General features: G+C 45.2%; 1 protein-coding gene across 15 annotated transcripts in view; it reads left to right on the top strand.

The window, feature by feature from the left end:
• PALM2AKAP2 (PALM2 and AKAP2 fusion) overlaps positions 1-17,784 on the top strand; it is a 607,743-nt gene that overhangs the window by 253,579 nt on the left and 336,380 nt on the right. The window lies entirely within an intron of this gene.

Raw genomic sequence — 17,784 nt, 5'->3', positions numbered from 1 at the left:
GAAGCGAGAGAGACTGTTGGCACTGTTGAATGCTATGGCTTTTTTGCCTATTGGACAATCTTTGAACTTGGTCCTCAGAACTCAGGAAGGCTTTTTTTTTTTCTTTCCCTTTCCCTCTGAGTATGTGTATTTTGATGGTTAGTGAGGTTGTTTACGGTTTCTAGAGTTGGTGGCCCAGCAGTGTGGCCAGTATGTCATGAACTTGCTAAGAATGGAGATATTCCGTTCTTGGTGCCATGTCGCTGGTGGGTGCTTTATATAAACAGAATAATAGGCTGCTTTAACTGTCCATGAAGTGGCTGCTCCGGAGAAGGTTCAGTTGCTCCCATCGGAGGCCACCGAAGGTTTCCAACAGTTGTCACATTCTCTGCCTTTGCATGACCAGCTTTACTGGATGCCTGAGGAACAGCTGAGCCTCATGAAAGGACTTGCTTTCTGAACGGGGAGCCAGTAGCAGCTTACACTTGGGCCACCCTTTTCCGAATGGGGCTGGGTAATCCCAGCAGAGGCTAAATGGACTTTCAAGAAAGATCTAGCCAGTCTGCTGGAATTCTCATGCCTGTTCAGTTGCGGAATTGAGTTTGTCCTGTACCTGGGAAGGTGTTGATGATTCTCATGAATGATTCGGCCTCAATGAATATATCTGTTGTTGTTAGTGCAGACTTTCTAACATCGAATTAACGGTGTGTGTTTGAGAGAGAGAGAGAGACAGACAGACAGACAGAGAAAGAGACAGAGAATTGAGATGGGGTGGAGGGGCTTGTGACCACATCAGTAAATAGTTCTGTGCCGTGCTTTGGTCTAATGCATACTCTCCAAATTTTGCCAACTTGCCTCTTTCTGCCGCCTTCCTGGGGTTCTCAGGGGACCCTCAGGAGCTCACGAGGCTGCCGCCAGAGCCTAGCCCTCCTGAAATCTCTCTGGAGATGTGAAGGAGGAGGAGAATGATTCTTTTGTTTGTTTGTTTTTTGTTATTGGTTATCTATTTTATACATAGTAGTGTATATATGTCAATCCCAATCTCCCAGTTCATCCCCCCGCCACCCCGCTTCCCCCCAGGAGGAAGAGAATGATTCTTTATCTCTTCACCAACTTGGCTCCTCTCCAAGAGGAAGAGCAGATAGCTGGAGATTCTAATCTGTAGACTCTTGGGTACTCTTTAGTCCGGACCTTGGTTCCTTCATCTGTAAAGGGGGCTCCTGAGTTCTACCTCAGGGACTGGCTGTAAGGTTTAGATATGGTGCAGGTGAAGGACTGGCATGCAGGGGCCAGTAGATGGTCTTGAGCTAGGGCCCCCAATTCCTGTCTACACTGCTGCCTTGTCCTGTGAGGGTGAGAGGCAACATCTCTGAAACAGAAAGAGTCTAAATAGCCTTCTTTATCCTTTCCTTTACTCGACTGAAGGCCAGAGCTCAGCCCAGTGTCAATTTCGCTAGCTCCTCAGACCAGGTGCAGAGATGTGACTGGAGGATCCATCCATCCAGTCATGCAGTAGGTATTTACAAAGTATTGCCTCTCGGAAGGGACTGGCAATACCAAAAAGTCAGTGTCCCCACGTTTCAGCCATCAGAGGGAAGACCTTACCCTTCGCACACTTAAGTTCTAAAAGGGACAGATGTCCTATGACCTACTAGCCACATGATCATCTGTGGGATTTTTTTTCCCCCCAAGGGAGTTAAATACTCAGAAACTATAGTGCTTTAATTGAATCTTCCAGTTGTGTCCAGAGACTAATCAATGAGAAAAGATGAATCTCAGCCTACTTCCTGCCAAAAGAGGAGCAAATCCATCTTGACAAGTGTCTCTACCCCCAGGTGCTCCCTCCATCCGTAGGGACTCTCCCAAAGTTGTAATTTTAGAAGACAGCAAGATGCCTCTATAGCACAATGAATGCGGGTAATCATTCAGGGAATAATAATACAGTTGCCATTTATTGACCATTTTCTATTCAGCAGGGCTCTTGTGACGTGTGTTCTTTAAAAAAAAAATCTTAAGTTGTTAATAGTCTAACATAAACAATTACTATTCAGTAGCAGGAATACTTATGCAAATGAGCACACACCTGTAGCAGGTAAGCTGACCTGGAGGAGTTATAGAGCACTTTCCAAGAGAGGAGATGTTTGAGCAAGTCTTGAAGGTTGAAAAAAAAATGTAAAATAACACAGTAACTTCCCAATGAGCAGAAGGTGTTTATTCACTTGCTTGTTGTTAGTTTATTATTGATTTGAAATAGTTAGTATAAGAAAGGGAAAGCGAAACACATGAAGAAGTTAAGTCAGTAGCCAAAGGCACCAACTCAGCAAGGAGACGCGAGTGCATTTGAACACAGATGATGCCATTTAATCCTAATAAGCTGATGGGGGAGGAACGTCTATATTGTCCACGTTTTAAAGAGCCCGACTTTAACAGAAAGTGTCAAGGCCAGAATCAGAACCCACACTGGAGGGCACTGGAGCCCCTTTATTGACCACTGCCAGGATTGGCTCCCCACAAGACGGTGGCAGCATCTCGTACTCTTCCCACGAGCTCAATGGGTGGTTCGGCAGCCTCTGTGTGAGCGGATGAGGCAGAAGCAGACTGATTCAGTAGCATCAGGAAAGGCTGAGACAAACCAGGAGGCCACATCCTTTTGAGAGTCTTCCAAGCTGGGTTTCAGTGCATGGAAATACCCAATGGGAGTTCTAACCGAGTGAGTAACATTCCCTTGGAGAACAAACCACTGTGTCTCAATAGAAACCAGTTTGAGGGGAGGATGTTGTTATGTCTGCACATCCGAGAGGAAGAGAGTCTTCCTTGGGCCCTGGTGAAGATAACTGAACGTTTCAGTGGTCATTGTGGGCAAAAGCCCTCAGAGACATAGAAAATACGGACACATGTAAGTGTGTCCATATTTACTGAGATATGAGGTGCCAATCCAACCTACACTGGCTCTTTAGGGAATGTTGTCACTTAATGAGAACTCAGACTCTGTCGAATAATAAAAACGATCTTTGGCATTTGTACAGCACTTTACAAAAACCTGCACGTGATACCTTAATTCTGAACTGCGCTGGGCAGGTCTCATTGTCTCCACTTTACAGTCGAGTATACAGAGGCATCTGGGCTCACACAGTGAGGTGTGGAAAAGTTGTTATCTCTCTCCTGGCTCCTGATTCCTCGTGTTAGTGGCGCGTCTAGCCTTGGAGGGGTGCTGTGCTAGGGGCTGGAGCTGCCCCTAGGATCCTTCTGAGCTCGCGGTGGGGAGAGGGGTGAGCTTGGGGGTATGTGGGCCTAGCCATGACTCTGTGGAATCTGCCTTTTGGGGAATTTCACTTTGGACCCCTCTCCCTCTTAAAATTCTCCCCCAGAGGGTACAGATAGTGGCCTGTGGCTCCCACCTGACCCCATTCTCTGTCCTGAGAAGGCCCAGATGTAGGTGGGTGGCTTAGGCTGGTTCTGCCTTTTACCCACAAAAAAACACTCTTGGCATTTCCTTGGCTTCATCTCTCAGTGTTCTTCTTGCCTCTGAGCAGTAAGACCTTGAGTGCCAGGGTTGCAGTGGGGACCAAAGGCTAAGGAGGCCAGTCAGCCCGCGCTGATTCAGGCCGCTTCGGTTGGCCTGCATGGCTTGGGCAAAAGTCCTGGCTGCCATCTGCGTGTGATCCAGCCCAGCTTCCCAGGTCAGGGATCCCTCAGGGGTTCTAGAGACCCAAGCCCAAGACCTGTAGTAACAAAAACTGTGATTCTTGGGGGGACCCTCCCTGTACATGAACCTCTGTCATTGGCAGGCAGCTGGTAAAGGGCTGGAGAATTGAAGATCCCAGTCATTTGTTATCTTCTTCTACATAAATGGTACCCTGCTTCTAAAAGTTCAAGTTGAGGCTTAAAAAATGGTTTGCTCAGGACATTGGTGCCAAGGAAGAGTTTGCCCCAGCTGACTCTGCAGGGCCGCTCAGCCACTGAGGGCCCATTCAGTGTCATTGCCAGGTCTGGGAGTGACAAGGCAGGCCTTAACACAGATATGCCCAAGGGCCATACACCTGTCTGACCATTTATTTGTACCTCTGAGTATATCAGGCTTTAGCCTCTTGGGACAAAGAGTAGCTGCTCTGGCAAGTCCCCTGTGAAATAGAGCAGTCATCATTTAAAAAGCCAAGCAGGGGGGCTTGTGGGTTATGATTTGTTAATATTTAGAAGAAAAACAGGGCTCAGTGAAGGCTTCTCTGCATTTCTTTGGGGTTACCCAGTGCTTTGTGGACCACTGCTATTGGTCCTTTGAACTACCCACGTTTCGTCACTGATCGTTTTGGGGGATGTTGATCAACTTCCTTGGCAGTGAGAGTTGATCATCATGTAGTGTGATGTTGACTGAGGCAACAAATGGCATCGGTGCACAGAGACGGTGGTCCCCAGGGCTGTCAGTACCTCACAGTCTGGTGAGTAACAAGCGTGGATTCAGGTGTACGAAAGCCTTGGCTCACAGCCCAGCTTTTCTATTAGTATCTGTGAGACCTTGCTGGCCCTCGGTTTTCTCATCTGTAAGTTGGAGATAATTATAATACCCACCTCATGAAATTGTTGTGAAGGTTATTTGAGATATTTTGTGGGAAATACTCAGAGCAGGGGTACAGAAAACAGTCAACAAAAGTTTTCTGTTTATAGTAAGTGAATCAACAAATCATAACACATGCATCTTTATGGAGAAAATGGACGCAAAGGGTGAAAGATGAATTCGGTGAAAGATGCATTCTTTTCACCTCAACTGGTGAATTGCCAAACTGGGAAATTTCATGAGTATAGTAACACCTGAGAGTTTGCAGTGCAGGAGGATACTAATAATAACAATGGAAAGGATTGTTTATGGTCGACAGGAGTTGCAAACCCAAAAGGACCCGAGAGCCAGCCTGTAACATAAATGATTGACACGGATTGAGTGGGAAATCGTTAAGGACCTGGAGAGCAGATATCACTTCTCAGTGAAGGTACAGTTAATTTATACCAGGTGAGAACGTGGGTCCTATGTTGTCACATCAACTGATTCTCAAGAGAAGCCAGAAATCTTCCTTTTTAAAATGTGAGATCTCCCGTTTCAAAAAGAATAGCATCAAGTAGCTTAAAAGCTTTTAAAAAATTCGTGGGCACAACAAAATTCCTTTTGGCCAACGGGTTGACCTTTCTTGACCTCCACATGTAGGTAGAGCTTTGAACATTACCATGTGCTTTCCTTATGCGTGGACTTGTGTGGATTTCATAAGGATGCTGTGAAGTGGTAGTACCAGCTCCCCTGAGATCTTTCAAAATGTTACAAAATCAGGTGCATTTTCAATAGGGCTTTATGAGTTTGGTGTACAAATGTTTGGATCATTGGAAAAATAGTGCATATTTCCTTTTTTTGTTTTTTTGCGGTACACGGGCCTCTCACTGTTGTGGCCTCTCCCGTTGCGGAGCACAGGCTCTGGACGTGCAGGCTCGGCAGCCATGGCTCACGGGCCTAGCCACTCTGCGGCATGTGGGGTCTTCCCGGACCGGTGTACGAACCTGTGTCTGCTGCATCGGCAGGCGGATTCTCAACCACTGTGCCACCAGGGAAGCCCTCCTATATTTTTTATTTCTTTATTTTTGGCTGCATAGGGTCTTCGGTGCAGTGCGCAGGCTTCTTATTGTGGTGGCTTCTGTCATGGTGGAGCACGGGCTCTAGGCATGTGGGCTTCAGTAGTTGTGGCTCACGGGCTCTAGAGTGCAGACTCAGTAGTTTTGGTGCACCGGCCTAGTTGCTCCATGGTATGTGTGATCTTCCCAGACCAGGGCTCGAACCCATGTCCTCTGCACTGGCAGGCGGATTCTCAACCACTGCGCCACCAGGGAAGTCCCCCCCCCCCCATACTTTTTTATATTAAATGAGCTCCTTGCAACCACTGACATTATTGTAACTCAAAGTTCACATCTAGGTAGGAGATTGCTATCTCAAAATTAACAGAGAAATTTAGAAGACAGCAGCTTGATGTGGGAAATTCCTGTTATCCTAGAAGCACCTTTAAGAGCAAGGTAGGCACATTGAGCCAGCACGTGTTACCCAGGTGTTTGAGTTTTAATTTGTTGTCAGCCTCAAGTAGACAATGTGGGGAGATGGAGCTGGGCTCAGGGCTACTAATAATGGCAGCAACTGCTATTGGGCGTAGACTTTGGGCCAGAAGTGGTGTAGAACTGTGATTCTCAAACTTCAGTGCATTAGGATCATGCCCTGGAGGGCTCCTTAAACACACAGATTGCTGGGTCCCACTCCCAGAGTGTTTGATTTAGTAGATCTGGGGTGGAGCCTGAGAATTTGCATTTCTAACAGGTTCCCAGGGTTTGTTCTTCCCAGCTGCAGCTGCTGTTCTGGGGAATACACGTGGAAAACCCCGTGGGGATGTGGTAGAAGACCAGCAGCAAAGGGAGAGGATGGTCTGGGTCTTCATAAGTGGCACACGCCCACTGTGACATGCCCAGGAGTTTGTGAAGTGTGTCTATTTTAAAGAGGTGAAATGGAATGAAAGACCAAATTCAAGTCTTAATTAGTGAGAGCCTGAACCTAGCTCAGTTGGAAAGTGGTATAGTTGTGTTCCTCTTACATCAAGTGACTAATCCAGAGGAGATCTTGTTTGTCTTGGGTACTTGTCTTAATCTAGTTAAATAAAGTAAAATTGAAGACACCTGTTTCAAGGGTATGCTTGGGATTGGGATTGGCTGATCAAAACCAAGGGCTATAAAATTCAGTTGGGGAGGCCTTAGGGGGCACCTCAGTGAGACAAGAAGTCATGCAACAGAGCAGATACCCAGCAGTACAGTGGGAGCCCCTTTGAGAAATATACATGCTACATATCATGGTGCTATAGATGGAGAAGTCCCAGAGCAGATCAGCTAATCAAGTCTTGTGGCAGCCTCTCCAGCCTTCAGGCCTGATCCTCAACGCAGCTGCTTCTCACGTGAGCAACTCTAGTAGGAGGTCAGGATGAGCAAGCAAGTGAGGTTCATTTACTTAATGATGGTTAGTGATTCTATCCTAAGCCAGTCTGTGTGCACAAGCCAGGCTTGTCACTGGCATATCAAAGAGGAGTTTATTCTTGTCAAGATGTCCTCCAGGCTTCCCTCATCCTAATTGTAGCATCCATTGTTTGAACCAACCCTTCATATTCAGATGGATTCAGCCTCACCCAGTCTCTTATTTGTCCTAAAACACAAAGCACAGAGGCCACACTGTGCAGGATGAGACCTAAGAGAACACGGACAGACTGTTGGGTGATGGCCACCCAGCATGGGCGCTTCATAGAGGCAAGTTTGCACTTGAGCGCTGGGTTTGGGCGAATACCGCACAGCTGAGACCTATTTCTGGCAGGAAATGCCGGCAGAAGCAGAGGTTTGGGGGGGTGGGGGAGCATGTTGGAGCTACATATGCCCTTGGTTAATGGGTATGTCAGTCTTTTCCATTAGTCTCATGTTGAATTAGAATCCACAAAAGGAGATTATTAAATACACAGAGAGACAGACAGAGACAAGCCTATAGCCTATTTACATAATGCTGAACTTATATTAAAAATATTGCGGGGCTAGTCTTTGACTCTAGTATCAATGCTCCTATAGCATCCTCTGAGCTTAGCTAGAAGATAGGAATAGGGAACCTGGTCCCTTCCCCTCGCATAAAATGGAAGGGGAATGAAAAGCCACATGCGCCCCAAGGTGAAAGCCCTAGCTGTAGATGCAAAGGCTGTGAGCCAGACCTCAGAACACATCTTACCCCTCATCATATCCCCTCTGGCAGCCTACTTCATTACCCTGCGGGCTTCCAGGCTCTTGACAGTCTGTGCCCTCCAAAATGTCTTCAAGGCATTTGTAAAACCTGCCCTTAGTTCTTTGCTACATTATACCGATTTACTTACTATTCTAGGTGGGTGGGATTTTTTCCCCCCTTCTAAATTATAACCAGTCACCTGAGGATTCACTTTATTTTTTAGTTCAGGGCTGAAACTTAAAACTTTGAGGGTTATTAAAAAAACGTTATTCTTAAGAGAAAAACATATGCTTGAAAACTTAACCCCTTGGTGGTAGCCAGGGGATCCTCTTTCTCCGAGTTTGAGTAATAGTGCAAACAATTTTTGAGACCAGTAAGTACCACATGGGGCTTCAGGATTGGGGCAGCTGTGATAGATGCATGTCCTTATGTGATGGATAGAGAAGCTGGGAGAGGTACCTTTCGGCCGAGAGGCATGGGGTCAATCCAGAGGCTCCCCCCGGGCTTCTGGTTCATCTTTTTCTTTTTCTTTTTTTTAAACAATATGGTTGAGGATAATCTTTATTGTGAGTAGTAGATTATTTACTTTTTAATTAATTAATTAATTTATTTATTTTTAGCCGTTCCGTGCGGCATGTGGGATCTTAGTTCCCTGACCAGGGATCAAACCCGTGACCCCTGCACTGGAAGTACGGAGTCCTAACCACTGGACTGCCAGGGAAGTCCCTCCTGGTTCATCTTAAACAGAGTTTCTATGGCCTGACTTGTCAGCTTGGGTTGATGATACTTGCTGCCTCTAATGGGTTGGGAAATGGTTTGAAAATTTCCTTGCCCCAGTGGGACTGTGAGACATATAAGATCTGAAAAGTGGAAAAGAGTGTAGAGGTTCCTCAAGAAATTCAAAATAGAACTGCCATGTGATCTAGGAATCCCACTTCTGGGTATACATCCCAAGGAAATAAAATCACTATCTTGGAGAGATAGATGCACTCCCATGTTCATTACAGCATCACTATTCACAGTAGCCAAGAGATGAAAACAACCTAAGTGTCCATTGACAAATGATTGGATAAAGAAAAGGTGGTACATACAGAGTGGAATATTATTTAGCCTTTAAAAAGAAGGAAGTCCTGCCATTTGTGACAACATGGTTGGACCCTGGAGGGCATTCTGCTAAGTGAAAAAAGCCAGACACAGAAAGATAAATACCTATAATCTCACTTATATGTGGAATCTAAAAAAAAACCATTGAACTTATAGTAACAGAGGAGAGTGATGGGTACTAGAGGCTGAGAAGTGGGGGAAAGGGGGCGATGTTGATCAAAGGGTATAACTTCCAGTTATAAGTTGAATAAGTTCTGAAAACCTAATGTACAGCATGGTGACTGTGGTTAATAATCATGTATTATATACTTGAAATATGCTAAGAGAGTAGATCTCACGTGTTGTCATTAAACACACAAAAATGGTAACTGTGTGAGGTGATGGATATGTGAATTAGCTTGACTGTGATAATTATTTCACAATGCATATCAAAACATCATGTTGTACACTGTAAACATATACAACTTTTATTTGTCAATCATACCTTAAAGCTGGGGAAAAAAATGATCAGTTTAAAAAAAAGATCTGGAAAGCTTGAAGCTAATGTGAATGGCCTTGAAAAGAAATACTGCTTATCCAGGAAGCAAAAACACACTCTAGATAGTGATGAGCCCATCATCTGAGTGCCCATTTTTCTTTTCCAGGTGGTATATAGGCAGCCTTGTTCATGAACAGTGAAGTCTGAGCATACGTGTTCAGAATTTAGTGCTGGTCATCAAATAAAACTTGCAGCAAAACCCAAAGGATATTTAACAACAGCTGGGATAGGTCTGTGGGGATGGGTCGGAAGGCAGGGCAGGTCCTGGAGGCTGGCTGTAGAATGTACTCTCTAATGGTACCAGCTACTAGAAATGAGACTTTGGCAGCCTGATCACTCCCCATCCTTATTCACACGGGAGTGAGAATGACAGATGTCCATCCCATCAGCATTGGATATGATGGCCACGATGAAGAGAAAGCATTGGCCCTGACAACACAGAGGAGGCGAAGGTAAAAGTAATTGCTCAGGGCTTCCCTGGTGGCGCAGTGGTTGAGAATCTGCCTGCTAATGCAGGGGACACGGGTTCGAGCCCTGGTCTGGGAGGATCCCATGTGCTGCGAAGCATCTAGGCCCGTGAGCCACAACTACTGAGCCTGCGCATCTGGAGTCTGTGCTCCGCAATGAGAGAGGCCGCAATAGTGAGAGGCCCGCGCACCGCGATGAAGAGTGGCCCCCGCTTGCCACAACTAGAGAAAGCCCTCGCACAGAAACGAAGACCCAACACAGCAGGAATAAATTAATTAAGAGTTAGGACTTCAACATATTCATTTAAAAAAAAAAAGTAATTGCTCAGTTACCCTCCTCTCTCTCCCCTTTCCGCCATCATCGCTCTCAATCTTGACATATCACTGCCTCTGGAGGATTCCAGCTCTCCATCTGCCCTGAGCCTGGGTCCACAGAGAAAAGCTGGAAGCAGAATGGCTTAGCATTGGGGAGGGGGGGGGGAACAGGAGGAGAACCTCTCCCCTATAGGGAGACAGGGCACCCCAGGGCTCAGAAAGCAAGTCAAAGATGGTAACTTGATCCTGTAGCTTTCTTTTAGGGGGAGGGAGGAAGGGTCTCCCAGTTCCTGAGAGCCTCCCATGGGCCAGACACCCTGCTGAGTGCCTCATACTGGGCGTTAAAATCTCAGTTGTGCACAGGTGTCAGGTGGACCTGGTGGCTGAGCTTGTGGGACTGTGGTGAACGTAGAGGGTGGGTTCCCCAGAGGGCAGGCAGCATTCAACTCCAGCTGATGGGTACTTTGTGGGAATATAAGTCTGAGATCTTCTATTCTTCAAGGCATCTAGAAATCCAGCTTTTGAAGGAAGTCTGTTGATATTGATATGTTCATAACCATTGAAACACTGTGTGGGCCAAACCAAACACAGTGAGATTTTCATACAGTGTGTGGGCTGGATTCATTCCTCACCCCTGACCCCACTCCCTACACCCACCTCGGGCCCCCAGTTTCCCATTTCTGCCTTTCACAGCATTTTTATTTAATTTTAAAGCCAGTAGTATGTGGAGGTGATAGGGTAGTAGTGTTTCAGCCTGAAGCTAAGTCAGATGTAGGTATGTTTAGGTCTGTTGGGCAAATTGGTGGGGGACCTGCCAAAAGCCCATCGAGGGCCCTCTGGATGGGGACCCTATAAAAAAACCATAGTCTCAGGTTAGAGTCAAGATTGCTACTTAAATCCGTTCCTTATCCAGCATGCTGGATCAACTCGCAAATTCTCTGTAAGAAGTAACAACTGAAATCACTCCTTAAAAAAATAATGATAATAATTAATATAGAGCAAAATGACCTTTTTGATGTACACATCTCTGAATTTTGTAACGTGTAGATTTGTGTAACTGCCAGCACACCCAGGATGCAGAACAGTCCATCAGCCCTCAGGACTCCCCCAGGAAACACTGTTTTTTTAACTCAGTACACATTGGAATGTAAAGGCCCCACCTTGCACCCTGACTTTAAGGATTCTGAAAACCACTTGGGGTGAGAGGGTTAACCAGAACAGGAAACTGCAGTTCCCAGTCTTTGGTGGGTAACTCTTTCATAATGAATGCCCCTCCCAAACCTATAACAAATTCTTGCTTTTCCCTAATAAATACCTACCACTCCGCCTAGTTCCTTTTTTCTCTAGCCTCTACTAGCGTTATCACATTTGGCAACTAAAATTATAGGATGCCCAGTTATTGCAGGGGACACACTTTTATACTAAAAAATGATCTGTTGTTCTTCTGAAATTCAGATTTAACTGGGCGTCCTGTAGTTTATCTGTCAAGCTCATCCACTTCACATATATGCTGCATTCACAACCGAGTTTAGAACACACTTTTTCTGGGTCTGTGTTTCACTCTTCCATGTGAGTGTGAAAATACTCATTGGTTTTACTTTATTTTTTTCCCTTTCTTATTTCATTTTTTTTCTATTTAAAAAATTTTTTTATTTTATATTGGGATATAGTTGATTAACAGTGTTGTATTAGTTTCAGGTGTACAGCAACGTGATTCAGTTATACATATACATGTATCTATCTTTCAAATTCTTTTCCTGTTTAGGTTATTATGCAACACTGAGCAGAGTTCCCTGCGCTATACAGTAGGTCCTTTTTGGTTTCTGTTTTAAACATAGCAGTGTGTATATGTCAATCCCAAACTCCCAGTCTATCAATACTCATTGGTTTTAAATAGTAATAAGTTTGTAGGAAGATAGGGCATGTACTGGAAGGCCAAGAGGACCTCATCAATACATTAATGTGTTTTCAAGAAACCCACTAGACGTATCCTTTCTGGAGAATAAGAAATGGATTCATGTGTGTTGGAGGGCAGAGGACAACTGGATTTTAGAAACTGGGACATTTTCCAGCCCCCCTTCACCCCCCTCCCCTGGCCCAACCTGTGAATAATATGAGATTGCGAAGACTAAACAAGGACATTGTTCACACTGGGTGATTTTGCAAATATCACTGGAATGCTAGCCTTCAGCAGGCCATATATCTTGCATTGAGCAAGATGGGGCCTTGTGGTCTGTTGTCCGTGAGTCATGCAGAGCTCACAGCCAGCTCATTCACAGCCGGGATGTTTTGGTTGAGAATGCTGTGATGGTTGATTGATTCCTCTTGTTTGTTTGTTTGTTTTTTCATTTAGCAATTTTACTCGTGTGATTTCAGAATCATAATGAGACGAGAAGGAAAATCAATTTTACAAAGTACCTTCAGAATGAAGAATGATTGGAGATTCCAATTTTCTGTCTAGACCAGAGTCAGCAAGCAGCAATCTACAAGCCAAATCTGGCCTGCAGTCTCTCTTTCATAAGGCCTGTGAGCAATACGTGGTTAGTACATTTGTAAATGGTTGGAAATTTAAAAAAAAAAATATTTCATGACATGTGAAAATTATATGAAGTTCAGATTTCAGTGTCCACACTAAAGTTTTATCAGAACACACCCATTCCCATTCATGAATGCGTGCTCTATGGCTGATTTCATACTACAGCAGCAGAGCTGAGTAGTTCCAACAGAGACCATACGGCCTGCGAAGCCTAAAATATTTATTCTCTGACCCTTTATAGAAAGACGTGGCTGACTCCTGCTCTAGACTCTATGTCTATTCTATAACCATAGAAGTATGGTTGTGTTTGTCTTGAAGGTTCTAGGAATCTTTCAGCTAAAGAAGTAACTGTTGTCTAGTTGCTAGCAGTTCAGAACAGTAAACCTTCTAGGCATGTATACAGAGAAAACTCTAATTCGAAAAGATACATGCACCTCAGTGTTCATAGCAACACTATTTACAATAGCCAAGACGTGGAAGCAACCTAAATGTCCATTCATTGACAGATGAATGGATAAAGAAGATGTGGTATATATACACAATGGAATATTACTCAGCCATAAAAAAGAATGAAACAATGCCATTTGCAGCAACATGGATGGACCTAGAGATTATCATACCTAAGTGAAGTAAATCAGACAAAGACAAATATCATATGATATCATGTATATGTGGAATCTAAAATATGATGCCAATGAACTTATTTACAAAACAGAAATAGACAGACATAGAAAACGTATGGTTACCAAAGGGGAAAGGGGGGTGGAGGGAAGGATAAATTAGGAGGTTGGGATTAACATATACGCACTACTGTATATTAAATAGATAGCAACAAGGACCTACTGTAGAGCACAGGGAACTATGCTCAATATCTTGTAATAGCCTATGATGGAAAAGAATCTATCTATCTATCTATCTATATATATATTCAGTTAAATATTATACATGTATATAACTGAATCACTGTGCAGTACACTCGAAACTAACACAACATTGTAACGCAACTATATTTCAATAAAAATTTAAAAAAAGAAGGCACAGTGCATGAAAAAACATCAGTAAAGCCTCAGACTCCCTTTTCACTCTTTTCTGGGCTGCTAAGATGGAGGCTGACATTTGCTGAAGCGCTCGCATACTGAATTTTGCTACTCTACGGTTTTCTTGTTACATCCTCACTATCTAAGCCAACTATGTGTTTTCTTTTGAAAACCAGAAAATCTGATGTCTTAGAGGTAATGGTTTGGCCCATCTAAAAATAAGTGATTACATTTAAAACCATTTTTTTTCCATTGACAGGGGACAAGAGGGTAGAGGAAAAGCACTGGTGATTCTCCATATCATTTTTCTTTCTCCCCAGAAATTGCCAGAACTCTCATTCCGTGCTCGCCAGGGATATTAAGGGTGAAGTGTCAGAATGGGAGTCAGAGAACACACCCACCACATTCCCTGAGTCCGAGCAGGAAGCCAGTGGAAAGTGGCTTCTGACCCGCTGCCCTGTCATTCATTAGCCCTTTGCTGAGGGTCAGTTACCTCCTGGAAGCCAGAGGACCAATCGCTTTATTTGTAAATGAAGTGACCAGCAGGTAAAAGCTGCTGATGGCCTGCGGTAGCAGAGTCCACTCTAGCCTCCCTGAATCATCAAATGTTTCCCTTCTGCCCGCTTCACTTTCTTGTCTAAAAGGGCCAACTGCAATTTTGAGTCTTGTCTGCCTGGAAAATTTCCAAAGGGACTTTGGTGCCTTAGTAAATATTTTCAAATTGCCCAAGGGAGATAGTAGAGCCATAATTGTGAAATCAGGTTTAGAAAGCGATTACTGCAGTACTTGGGCTGGCCGTGTGAGTGTGCGGGGGCAGGCTGTGGGTGTGGACACTCGTGGTTCCTCGCTCGGCCGGTGGCTGGCTTTTGCTTTTCTGGTCAGATATACGCCAGACCCTGACATTCTCTATCTGGGCAACTTCTGAGCAGCTGCTGGGAGAATAGGAAGCCAAGCATGGGGTTAGCATAGGGTTCCCTCAACTGTGGCGCTGTCGACAGTTTGGACCAGGTAATTCTTTGCTGTGGAGGGCTGTCCTGTGCATTGTATGGTGTTCAGCAGCATCCCTGGTTCTATCCAGTAAATGCCAGTAGCATTGCCTGTGCCCCAGCGTGACGATCAAAAGTGTCCCCAGACATTGCCAGATGTTCCCTGGAGGACAAAATAAGCCCTTTGAGAACAACCGATGTCGTATAATGTAAGGGTTACCTGACCAAATGTATTTCCCGTCCTTTCAGTATTAGAGATCCATTGCTTTATGCCTTCCCTTTCACCCTTAGGGATTCATTCCTTGAAGCCTTGGAGGCTTTTTTAGTTTCCAGAATGTCCCATGAAAATACAGGTTTCTCACAAGGGGTAAAGCCCCAGGCCTGGGAGGACACATGCTTCTCATCTCGTGTCAAGCCTGACTGTCTTGGGAAGATGTCTGAGGCTGCATTTGGGTTTGGGGGAAAGAACAGCATGATAGAGTACAGGGGATGAGGGAGTTGCTCTTTGTGTGTAAAGAGGCTTCTTACCTGGTATCTCTGCGGAGATTCATCAGTCAGACCCTTGTCTCGGGTTGTAACTGCTTCTGGGGGCACCGTTCTTACGTGGTCACTGTAGCTTCGTGTATTAGGGAAGTTTTCTAGCAGGTGCCAGGAAGGTGTCTTGGAGAAGAGGTACCTTTTCTAGATCCCGCAGAGCTACCGTATGGGCTGGCGGAGGTGCTGTAGTCTGCTTGATGGAAATAAGCAGCAGGAAGCACAAGGAGAGGGGCAAAGGGGCTAATTCCTATCTCTCTCCCTTCACTTGATTATAAGCTCCTGGAAGGCAAGGGCAATGTCAATTTCATCATTACCCCTTGCTGCCTTCATGGTACCTTTCACATAGCACCAAAGCCTCTTCAGTGACCTTAAGCAGGGTTCTTAACGTGTTTTATGTCTCAGACTCCTTCTCAGTCTTGTGGACTCAGAATAACGCTTCAGTGCACACAGTAAAATACATAGAACTAAAAAGATGACCAATTACATTGAAATACAGGCAGCACAATATTAGAAAATTGCAATAGATAACATCTATTCTTCTATATTATTGTATTAAATAAAATCTAGTGGCAATTCTAATACATACTCCACTTTCTAATTATTGATGAACATAAGTGATATTTCAAGTTATCTCTGACAACTATAATGCGATCTGAAAATACCTGCGATTTCCATTCACGGCGAAGTCATAGGTACTGAAGATATTTCTGAGGCTTGTCCTTCTGTTCGTAACTGAAGGTAATGCTACATTTCAGCTAGAGGTTAGTGAAAACAGCCTTTAACTGGCTACCCTGAGTTCTGGCTCACCCCTGGTCTCCCTGAATTCTTTCTTAACCAGGCGTCTGCTTTAAAGCTCCCTCTGTTCCTCCACGTGATGCTACCCCAGCCACCTGCTTGGGACTCTTCCCTAGCAAATTTCTCCAGGTTCCTTCTTCTGTCAGTACATGCCTTTCCATCTAAACCGTCCCGGCTGGGTTGTGTCTTTTGTTTCCTATCTAAGTTCGCAAGGCAAGGGAAGCATCCAGCCCCCACTTGGGGTTCCCGAGCTTAAGAGGAGAGAGGGAAGCAGACGCATCCTAGATGTCCAGAGAACGCTTGTTCGGATGAATGTTCGCTTTGCCGACTTTACCCTTTTTATCTGGGGTTGCTATTTGATGCTTGGGCTGTGTTGCCAAAAAAAAAAAAAAAAAAAGCACAACCTAAAAGTTGAGAATTATGTTTTCTTCGGTGACCTTACTGAGGACTATAGCCCGGGATGGCAGCCTCTCAGACAGCCCTGAAGGACTGTTCCAAAGAGGTGAGGGAAGAGCCAGGATAGATAGTTTTTGCTGACAAAACAAACAAACATGTAGTCCGACATCGAAAGATTACTGCTAAGTCACAAAAAAACCACACACGTCAAGTTAATGATCTGAATGCTTTTCTGTGTATGGGAAGATGCAAGAGTCTGGGCTCATTGAGATGATTCTTTCGATATGCATCTTAACTATCTAGGGCCAGTTTCCTGTCTTTCTCCTTCCTGAATTCCCCTCAGGGTGCACCGTTGGGGTGTCTGCAGTGGCTGACGGCTTGATGGCGGGCAACACCGTCGTTTACTGGCATGGCAGGTGACATTCTTTGTTTACTGAGACGGCAGACGACTTTCTTTTTGTCCACAGCTGTGTTTGAGCTCAGTCCTCTCTTGATGCCTCTCTTCTGCGTGGGGAGCAGCTTTCAGTATGGTTTGCCCTATTCCTGGAGGTCTGCCGATCTCCTCTGGGAAGAGAGAGGGCTGGGCACCCACTGTGACCTCAGAAGCAGCAGTGAGCAGTGTGAGTGGTAGGACCCTTGACCAACAATGAGCCCACCACATGCATGTGCCACGAGCAGCTGGGCAGAAGCCGTCAACATCCTCATTGCATGCCTTGCCGTGGACCACCAGGGCGGGGGACATGCCTGCGAACCAGGAGCCTGGGGATTCAGGATGGCTACAAGGGAATTTCAGAATAAATAAATAAAAAGGAGCCACCTCTAATTAGTTTGCTCTGACATTAAGGTCAGCAGGTTCCAGAATGTTTTGTGTGAGGTTAGCACCTGTGTTTTTCATCAAATGAATGTCAGTGTTCTACCCAATTTGGACTATTGCGGCTTCCAAAGTTTTTTTTCTCCCTGGATTGCTATAAACAGTCTGTATTGGCTTCTTAGGGCCGTCGTAACAAAGTGCCACAGACGGTGGCTTAAATAACGGAAATGTACGATCTCACAGTTCCGGAGGCTGGAAGTCTGAGACCAGGGTATCAGCGGGATGGGCTTCGTCTGAGGGCTGAGAGGCAGGCTCTGCTTCAGGCCTCTCTCCTTGACGTGTAGCTGGACGTCTTGTCCCTGTGGCTTAAATAACGGAAATGTACGGTCTCACAGTTCCGGAGGCTGGAAGTCCGAGACCAGGGTATCAGCGGGATGGGTTTCATCTGAGGGCTGAGAGGCAGGCTCTGCTTCAGGCCTCTCTCCTTGACGTGTAGCTGGACGTCTTGTCCCTGT

This window comes from Aethalodelphis obliquidens, unplaced genomic scaffold, assembly GCF_003676395.1.
Source record: "Aethalodelphis obliquidens isolate GAN/ISIS:26980383/991018 unplaced genomic scaffold, ASM367639v1 scaffold7, whole genome shotgun sequence".
NCBI classification, from domain to species: Eukaryota; Metazoa; Chordata; class Mammalia; order Artiodactyla; family Delphinidae; genus Aethalodelphis; species Aethalodelphis obliquidens.
Note: the sequence above shows the minus strand (reverse complement) of the source record. Positions and strands in the feature narration are given on the sequence as shown.